Here is a 10,606-nt window from a genome sequence, read left to right as displayed (position 1 = left end):
GTGTACCTGTGGATGTATTTCAAGGCATACCTTCAAACTCAGTGCCTCTTTGCTTGACATCATGGGAAAATCAAAAGAAATCAGCCAAGACCTCAGAAAGAAAATTGTAGACCTCCACAAGTCTGGTTCATCCTTGGGAGCAATTTCCAAATGCCTGAAGGTATCACTTTCATCTGTACAAACAATAGTACGTAAGTATAAACACCATGGGACCATGCAGTCGTCATGCCGCCATGGGAGGAGACGTGTTCTGTCTCCTCGAGATGAACGTACTTTGGTGCGAAAAGTTCAAATCAATCCCAGAACAACAGCAAAGGACCTTGTGAAGATCCTGGAGGAAACAGGCACAAAAGTATCTATATTCACAGTAAAACAAGTCCTATATCGACATAACCTGAAAGGTCGCTCAGCAAGGAAGAAGCCACTGCTCCAAAACCGCCATAAAAATGCCAGACTACGGTTTGCAACTGCACATGGGGACAAAGATCGTACTTTTTGGAGATATGTTCTCTGGTCTGATGGAACAAAAATAGAACTGTTTGGCCATAATGACCATCATTATGTTTGGAAGAAAAGGGGGAGGCTTGCAAGCCGAAGAACACCATCCCAACCGTGAAGCACGGGGGTGGCAGCATCATGTTGTGGGGGTGCTTTGCTGCAGGAGGGACTGGTACACTTCACAAAATAGATGGCATCATGAGGATGGAAAATGATGTGGATATATTGAAGCAACATCTCAAGACATCAGTCAGGAAGTTAAAGCTTGGTCGCAAATGGGTCTTCCAAATGGACAATGACCCCAAGCATACTTCCAAAGTTGTGTCAAAATGGCTTAAGGCCAACAAAGTCAAGGTATTGGAGTGGCCATCACAAAGCCCTGACCTCAATCCTATATAACATTTGTGGGCAGAACTGAAAAAGCGTGTGCAAGCAAGGAGGCCTACAAACCTGACTCAGTTACACCAGCTCTGTCAGGAGGAATGGGCCAAAATTCACTCAACATATTGTGGGAAGCTTTTGGAAGGCTACCTGAAATGTTTGACCCAAGTTAAACAATTTAAAGGCAATGCTACCAGATACTAATTGAGTGTATGTAAACTTCTGACCCACTGGGAATGTGATGAAATAAATAACAGCTGAAATAAATCATTCTCTCGACTATTATTCTGACATTTCACATTTTTAAAATAAAGTGGTGATCCCAACTGACCTAGGACAGGGAATTTTTACTAGGATTAAATGTCAGGAATTGTCACACAATCACACAAACATATATCATTACCGAGTATAACATTGACTGCCTTATTGATTGCTGCCTCCCTTCATAGCATGTTAGCATAGCTCCTTCTCAGAGCTTCATTGGGCCCTCATGCTCTGACAGATGGGAAGTTAAAGGCTTCTTAAATGTCTATATCAATCTGCAGGGTTGTCACGGTGACAATGACGGAAACAGAACACCATTAGCTGTCAGGACGCGTCAAGGGGGATCATCAGAACAACATCCCAGAAGTGGATGGATGGCCCTCACTGTCACTATCTCTATGGACATTAGGGCTAGATCAGCCTCTAATGGCATTGGTGTAAATACCGAAAATGGTTTTGTAGTTTTAACTCCAATAATCACTAATATGCTTGTATTAAGTTAACCTGCTCAGATGACTTCTGAGGATATTATGAAGTCCAGAAATACAACATCCTGTATTACAGTGAATCTGATAACACTGACTGCATTGTTATATTTGTATTAATACGATCTGTTGAATACTAATATGGTTCTGACCCGGTGAGGTGTATTGTATTGTCCTTTCAACGCCACACAACAAGCATTGTAGTCCATTCCCCTGGGATAGGAGACGTTTTGTTTTTGTCCTCTTTTCACACCAGCACTCCTTTTTGACACAGAGACTCCTCTCTCTTCTCTCCCGCTACACTGTAGCCCTTTTCAAACTGGGAAGCTCCAGGTCAGTTTCCCTTGCCAAGTTTTACGGCCTGCCATGTTGTCTATTCTGCTCAGCTATTTAAAAAATGTTGAATATCAACAATGGCTTTCACTGGTGCATTGTCAACTTTTGTATGAAGCAATCTTGGCTGAATGAGATGGGTCCCAGAGCAGGGAGGGCTCGGCTGTAGCGTGCACAGAGACACCACAGGCGCCTGCCTGGTTCTCCCTCTCTTGCTCTGCTGCAGGTGGGATCGAGGAGGCAGGAGCAGCCGCCCCTCTCGTCCCTGTCTTAGCCCAGCCGGTTGCGTCTGCATGGGGCTGGGCATTCCACCCACTCGTCAGTCCTCGCCGCGAGCCCTTCCTCATCCCAAGGCCCCATCCCATTGGACCTGTCGTCTGGGAGCCACTGAACGTGTGACACCTCACACAGGGATCGGAGAGCAGGAGCCCCGGAGGCCAGTCAGAGATGGGTGAGTGTCTGAGTGTGATTTGGTGGTGGTTGGGAATTGTGAGGGAGAAAAGTGGGAGGGTGGTGTAGAGAGAGATGGTATGTGTCGTATGGTATGTTCTGTTCTCAGAGTTTTGTTCTCTGTAGCTCTATGCAGCTCCAAGACAGCAGAAAATCTAACGGCAATAAGTTTGCGGTCCATCTGAGTCATAGGGTTTTCATTTACAAAGTTGTTGGGTAGGAATGCAATCACTTTAAGATAAATCATGGAAACGTTTTCATGTCCAGTCTGGCAAAAATATTAAATGACTACAGATGATACAGATATCGCATTTTCTGTAAAGGTTTCACCTATTGGTCCGGATGCCATGATTGTATATTGTGTGTCTATTGAGCGGCAAGTTAGTAAAAATTACACAAGGTGGACAGGGCCAACAGAAGAGATAATGTGATTAAAGTGACTTTCAAAGCAGGTATGTCGCTTTAGATCAGAGCTCAAACTCAAACTAATGGCAATTTGGTGGTTTTCAAAATAAATGTGACGGTTTGACAGACCCAATACAGCTTGTTGACTGTAATGTACTGACATGTTAACCTAGTGCACAGGGATGTAATAAAATCTCAATTAAACTTCAAAGACAATTCCAAAGACAAAGCTCGTAACAGTTTATGTAATGCATGGCACGATTCACTACTCCCTTCATACGCTTGAATGCCTCCATGTGTTTACGCGGCTGATCATGTGTTTGTACAAGCACATGCATCTGTGTTTGCGTGAGTGAGTGAGTGAGTGAGTGAGTGAGTGAGTGAGTGAGTGAGTGAGTGAGTGAGTGAGGGAATGAAAGACAAGAGGAAAAGATCAATGAGAGTGAATGAGCTCCAGTTGGAGGTAGCTTAGTGTCACTGTGTTACTGTCAGTGAGGAGTGCAGTGAGTCTGTGAGACATCTCATCTCCTTTCCGCTCAGCAGCAGCTTGTATCTTCCATTGACACGTCAGTCTCCGGGGCATTGAGCTGTCCTCTTCAGCTGCACTGATCTCACCCCTGTTGTGGGACTGTGTTTGTCTGTGAGCATTACGATTCAACTCAGTACCGTCATATGCACAAAGTAAACTACATGTATATATACAAAATATATACAGTACCAGTCAAAAGTTTGGACACACCTACTCATTCAAGGGTTTTTCTATGTTTTACTATTTTCTAGTGTGATTTGGGGTGGGAATTCTATGTTTTTGTTTTCTATGATTTTGTATTTCTATGTTTTGGCCGGGTATGGTTCTCAATCAGGGACAGCTGTCTATCGTTGTCTCTGATTGGGAACCATACTTAGGTAGCCCTTTTCCCTCCTTTCGGTGTGGGAAGTTAACTTTGTTTGTGGCACATAGCCTTAAGCTTCACGGTTGTTTTTGTATTGTTTATTGTTTTGATTGTGTCATCCTAATAAAAGGAATATGTACGCTCACCACGCTGCGCTTTGGTCCTCTTCATTTGACGGCCGTGACACATCTCAATTGGGTTGAGGTCGGGTGATTGAGGAGGCTAGGTCATCTGAGACAGCACTCCATCATGACTCCTTGCTGTCCCCAGTCCACCTGGCCTTGCTGCTGCTCCAGTTTCAACTGTTCTGCCTGCGGCTATGGAACCCTGACCTGTTCACCGGACGTGCTACCTGTCCCAGACCTGCTGTTTTCAACTCTCTAGAGACCGCAGGAGCGGTAGAGATACTCTTAATGATCGGCTATGAAAAGCCAACTGACATTTACTCCTGAGGTGCTGACTTGCTGCACCCTCGATAACTACTGTGATTATTATTATTTGACCATGCTGGTCATTTATGAACATTTGAACATCTTGGCCATGTTCTGTTATAATCTCCACCCGGCACAGCCAGAAGAGGACTGGACACCCCTCATAGCCTTGTTCCTCTCTAGGTTTCTTCCTAGGTTTTGGCCTTTCTAGGGAGTTTTTCCTAGCCACCATGCTTTTACACCTGCATTGCTTGCTGTTTGGGGTTTTAGGCTGGGTTTCTGTACAGCACTTTGAGATATCAGCTGATGTACGAAGGGCTATATAAATAAATTTGATTGATTTGATTTTGATTTGATCACTATCCTTCTTGGTCAAATAGCCCTTACACAGACTGGAGGTTTGTTGGGTCATTGTCCTGTTGAAAAACAAATGATAGTCCCACGAATCACAAGCCAGATGGGATGGTGTATCGCTGCAGAATGCTGTGGAGCCATGTTGGTTAAGTGTTCCTTGAATTCTAAATAAATCACAGACAATGTCACCAGCAAAGCACCCCCACACCATCACACCTCCTCCTCCATGCTTCACGGTGGGAACCACACATGCAGAGATCATCCGTTCACCTACTCTGCGGCTCACAATGACACGGCGGTTGGAACCAAAAATCCACCGGTCTAATGTCCATTTCTCATGTTTCTTGGCCCAAACAAGTCTCTTCTTATTATTGATGTCCTTTAGTAGGGGTTTCTTTGCAGCAATTCGACCATGAAGGCCTGATTCACGTAGTCTCCTCTGAACAGTTGATGTTGAGATGTGTATGTTACATTTATTTTGGCTGCAATTTCTGAGGCTGGTAACTCTAACGAACCTATCCTCAGCAGCATAGCTAACTCTGGGTCTTCCTTTCCTGTGGCGGTACTCATGAGAGCCAGTTTCATCACAGTGCTTGATGGTTTTTTGCGACTGCATTTAAAGAAACTTTCAAAGTTCTTGAAATGTTCTGGATTGACTGACCTTCATGTCTTAAAGTAATGATGGACTGTCATTTATCTTTGCTTATTTATGACTGCTTCGCCTGGTTCACCAACTACTTCTCAGATAGAGTTCAGTGTGTCAAATCGGAGGGCCTGTTGTACGGACCTCTGGCAGTCTCTGTGGGGGTGCCACAGGGTTCAATTCCTTGGCCGACTCTTTTCTCTGTATATATCAATGATGTCGCTCTTGCTGCTGGTGGTTTTCTGATCCACCTCTACACAGACGACACCATTCTGTATACATCTGACCCTTCTATGGACACTGTGTTAACAAACCTCCAAATGAGCTTCAATGCCATACAACACTCCTTCCGTGGCCTCCAACTGCGTTTAAATGCTAATAAAACTAAATGCATGCTCTTCAACCGACTGCTGCCCGCACCCACCCGCCCGACTAGCATCACTACTCTGGACGGTTCTGACTTAGAATATGTGGACAACTACAAATACCTAGATGTCTGGTTAGACTGTAAACTCTCCTTCCAGACTCATCTCCAATCCAAAATCAAATCTAGAATCGGCTTCCTATTTTGCAACAAAGCCTCCTTCACTCATGCTGCCAAACATACCCTTGTACAACTGACTATCCTGCCGATCCTTGACTTTGGCGATGTCATTTACAAAATAGCATCCAACACTCTACTCAGCAAACAGGATGTAGTCTATCACAGTGCCATCCGTTTTGTCACCAAAGTCCCATATACTACCCACCACTGCGACCTGTATGCTCTCGTTGGCTGGCCCTCAGTTCATATTCGTTGCCAAAACAACTGGATCCAGGTCATCTATAAGTCTTTGCTAGGTAAAGCCCCGCCTTATCTCAGCTCACTGGTCACCATAGCAACACCCAACCGTAGCACGCGCTCCAGCAGGTACATTTCACTGGTCACCCCCAAAGCCAATTCTTCCTTTGGCCGCTTTTCCTTCCAGTTCTCTGCTGCCAATGACTGGAACTAATTGCAAAAATCACTGAAGCTGGAGACTTATATCTCCCTCTCTAGCAGCTTACCGATCACTGTACTTGTACACAGCCAATCTGTAAATAGCACACCCAACTACCTCATCCCCATATTGTTATTTATCTTTTTGCTCTTTTGCACCCCAGTATCTCTACTTGCACATCATCATCTGCACATCTATCACTCATATGGTAATGCTAAATCGTAATTATTTTGCCTCTATGGCCTAGTTATTGCCTTACCTCCCTAATCTTCTACATTTGCTTACACTGTACATAGATTTTTCTATTGTGTTATTGACTGTACGTTTGTTTATGTGTAACTTTGTGTTGTTGTTTTTGTCTCACTGCTTTGCTTTATCTTGGCCAGGTCGCAGTTGCAAATGAGAACTTGCTCTCAACTGGCCTACCTGGTTAAATAAAGGTGAAATAAAAAAATTAACATTTGAGCTGTTCTTGCATAATAGGGACTTGGTCTTTTACCAAATGATGCTATCTTCTGTATACCACCCCTACCTTGTTACAAAACAACTGATTGGCTCAAACGCATTAAGAAGGAAAGAAATTCCACAAATTAACTTTTAACAAGGCACACCTGTTAATTGAAATGCATTCCAGGTGACTACCTCTTGAAGCTGGTTGAGAGAATGCCAAGAGCATGCAAAGCTGTCATCAAGGCAAAGGGTGGCTACTTTGAAGAATCTCAAATCTCAAATATATTTTGATTTGTTTATACTTTTTTGGTTACTACATGATTCCATAGGTGTTATTTCATAGTTTTGATGTCTTCATTATTATTCTACAATGTAGAAAATAGTACAAATAAAGAAAAACCCTTGAATGAGTAGGTGTGTCCAAACTTTTGACTGATACAGTATGTGGACATCTCTTCCAATTAGTGGATTCGGCTTTTCAGCCACACCCATTTCTGACAGGTGTATCAGATCAAGCAAACAGCAGAGCAATCTCCATAGACAAACACTGGCAGTAGAATGGCCTTACTGAAAAGCTCAGTGACTTTCAATGTGGCACCGTCATAGAATGCTACCTTTCAAGTCAGTTCGTCAAATTTCTTTCCTGCTATAGCTGCCCCAGTCAACTGTAAGTGCTGTTATTGTGCAGTGGAAGCAACAACGGCTCAGCTGCAAAGTGTTAGGCCACACACACTCACAGAACAGGACCGCCGAGTACTAAAGCGCATAGCGCGTAAAAATGATCTGTCCTCAGTTGTAACTCTCCCTACCGAGTTCCAAACTACCTCTGGAAGCAATGTCAACACAAGAACTGTTCGTCGGGAGCTTTATGAAATGGGTTTCCATGGCCGAGCAGCCACACACAAGCCTAAGATCACCATGCGCAATGTAAAGCATCGGCTGGAGTGGTGTAAAGCTCACCGCTAATGGACTCGCGTTCTCTGGAGTGATGAAACACCCTTTACCATCTAAAATTAAATAAAATTGTATTGGTCACATAACATATTTAGTAGATATTTTTGCTGGTATAGCAAAATGATTGTGTTCCTAGCTCCAACAGTGCAGTAGTATCTACCAATTCACAACAATACAGACTAATCTTAACGTAAAATAAATATATAAATATATCAGAGTTGCATTGACTACTATACTATTGTATACTATACTGTATTCTACTACAGTAGAATACAGTATATACATATGAAATGAGTAAAACAGTATGTAAACATTATTAAAGTGACTAGTGTTCCATTATTAAAGTGACCAGTTATTTCACGTCTATGTACATAGGGCAGCAGCCTTTAACATGCAGGGTTGAGTAACTGGGTGGTAGCTGGCTACTGATGGCTATTTAACAGTCTGATGGTCTTGAGATAGAAGCTGTCTATCGGTCCCAGCTTAGATGCACATGTACTGACCTAGCCTTCTAGATGATAGCAGGGTGAACAGGCCTTGGCTCGGATGGTTGATGTCCTTGATGATCTTTTTGGCCTTCCTGTGACATTGGGTGCTGTAGGTGTCCTGGAGGGCAGGCAGTGTGCCCCCTATGATGCCTTGGGCAGACCGCACCACCCTCTGGAGAGCGTGCGGTTTTGGGCGGTTCAATTTCCATACCAGCCGGTGACACAGCCCAACTGGATGCTCTCAATTATGCATCTTTAAAGTTTGTGAGGGTCTTCTTCAGCCTGAGATTGAAGAGGCGCTGTTGTTCCTTCTTCATCACACTGTCTATGTGGGTGGACCATTTTAGATTGTCAGTGATGTGTACACCGAGGAACTCTCCACTGCAGTCTCCGAAAGACCACGATCAGCTCCTTCATTTTGTATGTGTTGAGGGAGAGGTTATTTTCCCGGCACCACCCCGCCGGGGCCCTCACCTCCTCCCTGTAGGCTGTCTCGTCATTGTTGGTAATCAGGCGTAATACTGTTGTGTCATCTGCAAACTTGATGATTGAGTTGGAGGCGTGCGTGGCCATGCAGTCATGGTGAACAATGAGTACAGGAGGGGGCTGAGCACGCACCCTTGTTGGGCCCCTGTGTTGAGGATCAGTGTAGTGGAGGTGTTGTTTCCTACTTTCAGGAAAGTCCAGGACCCAGTTGCACAGGGCGGGGTTCAGACCCACGGCCCCAAGCTTAATGATGAGCTTGGAGGGTACTATGGTGTTGAAGGCTGAGCTATAGTCAATGCACGTCATTCTTACATAGGTATTCCTCTTGTCCAGATGGGATAGGGCAGTGTGCAGTGTGATGGTGATTGCATCGTCTGTAGATCTATTGGGGCGGTATGCAAATTGAAGTGAGTCAAGGGTGTAAGGTAAGGTGGAGGTGATAGGATCCTTAACTATCCTCTCAAAGCACTTCATGATGACAGAAGTGAGTGCTAAGGGGCGATAGTCATTTAGTTCAGTTATCTTTGCCTTCTTGGGTACAAGAACAATGGTGGACATCTTGAAGCAAGTGGGGACAGCAGACTGGGATAGGGAGAGATTGAATATGTCCGTAAACACTCCAGCCAACTGGTGTGCACATGCTCTGAGGACGCGGCTAGCGATGCCATCTGGGCTGGCAGCCTTGCGAGTGTTAACACGCTTAAATGTCCTACTCACGTCGGGCACGGAGAACGAGATCCCACAGTCCTTGGAAGCGGGCCGCGTCGGTTGCACTGTGTTATCCTCAAAGCGGGCGAAGAAAGTGTTTAGCTTGTTGAGGAGCAAGAAGACGTCAGTGTCTGCAACTTGGCTGGTTTTCCCTTTGTAGTCCGTGATTGTCTGTAGACCCTGCCACATACATCTCATGTCTGAGCCATTGAATTGCGACTCCACTTTGCCTCTGTACTGACGTTTTGCCTTTTTGATTGCCTTACGGTGGGAATAACTACACTGTTTGTATTCAACCATATTCCCAGTTACCATGCCGTGGTTAAATGCGGTGGTTTGCGATTTCAGTTTTCTGCAAATGCTGCCATCTAACCACGTTTTTTGGTTTGGGTATACACTTCCTGATGAACTCAGTCACTGTGTCTGTGTATACCTCAATGTTATTCTCAGAGGCAACCCGAAACATATCCCAGTCCGCGAGATCAAAACAATCTTGAAGCATGGATCTGGCAGTCCGACTGACATATTTGGGTTTGCCGGATGGTAGGAGAACACTACCTGCCCCAATGCATAGAGCCAACTGTAAAGTTTAATGGAGGAGGACTAAAGGTCTGGGGATATTTTTCATGGTTTGGGGTAGGCCCCTTAGTTACAGTGAAGGGCAATCTTAGCACTACACCATACAATGACATTCTAGACTATTCTGTGCTTCCATCTTTGTGGCATCAGTTTGGGGAAGGCTCTTTCCTGTTTACGCATGACAATGCCCCCGTGCACAAAGCGAGGTCCATACAGAAATAGTTTGTCGAGATCGGTCTGGAAGAACTTGACTGGCCTGCATAGACGCCTGACCTCAACCACACCGAACACCTTCGGGATTAATTGGAACGCCGACTGCGAGCCAGGCCTAATTGCCCAACATCAGTTCCCAACCTCACTAATGCTCTTATGGCTGAAGTCCCCGCAGCAATGTTCCAACATCTAGTGGAAAGCCTTACCAGAAGAGTGGAGGCTGCTATAGCTGCAAAGGGGGGGACCAACTCCATATTAATGCCCATGATTTTGGAATGAGATGTTCGACGAGCAGGTCTACCTTTGGTCATATAGTGTATGTGTCCTTCTGACTGAGATCCTCTTTATTCAATCCCCTGTACAAGTGAAAGACATTGGCTCTGAACGTAGTGTCACAAAGCACACCATGACAAACCATCAGGATTATAGCACCCAGTACTGGACCATAGATACGTTAGTAAGTCTATTCCTAGATATTGATAGTACTCCTAAAAGCCTGTTTCCCCCATTCAATGTTCTCTGTCAGTAATATACAGAGCCTAATGTCCTGTAAGTGTGATTTGATCCTGTCTGTTTCAGTGGAGGATGCTGAGGGGAGGACGGCTCATAAT

The 10,606-nt window shown here is 44.7% G+C and overlaps 1 long non-coding RNA gene across 1 annotated transcript in view; it reads left to right on the top strand.

Moving 5' to 3' along the window:
- The first annotated feature begins 2,125 nt into the window (after positions 1 to 2,125).
- The window catches only part of LOC111967443 (uncharacterized), a 54,095-nt gene continuing 45,614 nt past the window's right edge, over positions 2,126 to 10,606 (top strand). The window contains exon 1 of the long non-coding RNA XR_002877762.1: positions 2,126 to 2,412. This is a non-coding gene — a long non-coding RNA (uncharacterized lncRNA). The remainder of the gene's footprint in view (positions 2,413 to 10,606) is intronic.

This window comes from Salvelinus sp. IW2-2015, linkage group LG8 (genome assembly GCF_002910315.2).
Source record: "Salvelinus sp. IW2-2015 linkage group LG8, ASM291031v2, whole genome shotgun sequence".
In the NCBI taxonomy this organism is placed as follows: domain Eukaryota; kingdom Metazoa; phylum Chordata; class Actinopteri; order Salmoniformes; family Salmonidae; genus Salvelinus; species Salvelinus sp. IW2-2015.
Note: the sequence above shows the minus strand (reverse complement) of the source record. Positions and strands in the feature narration are given on the sequence as shown.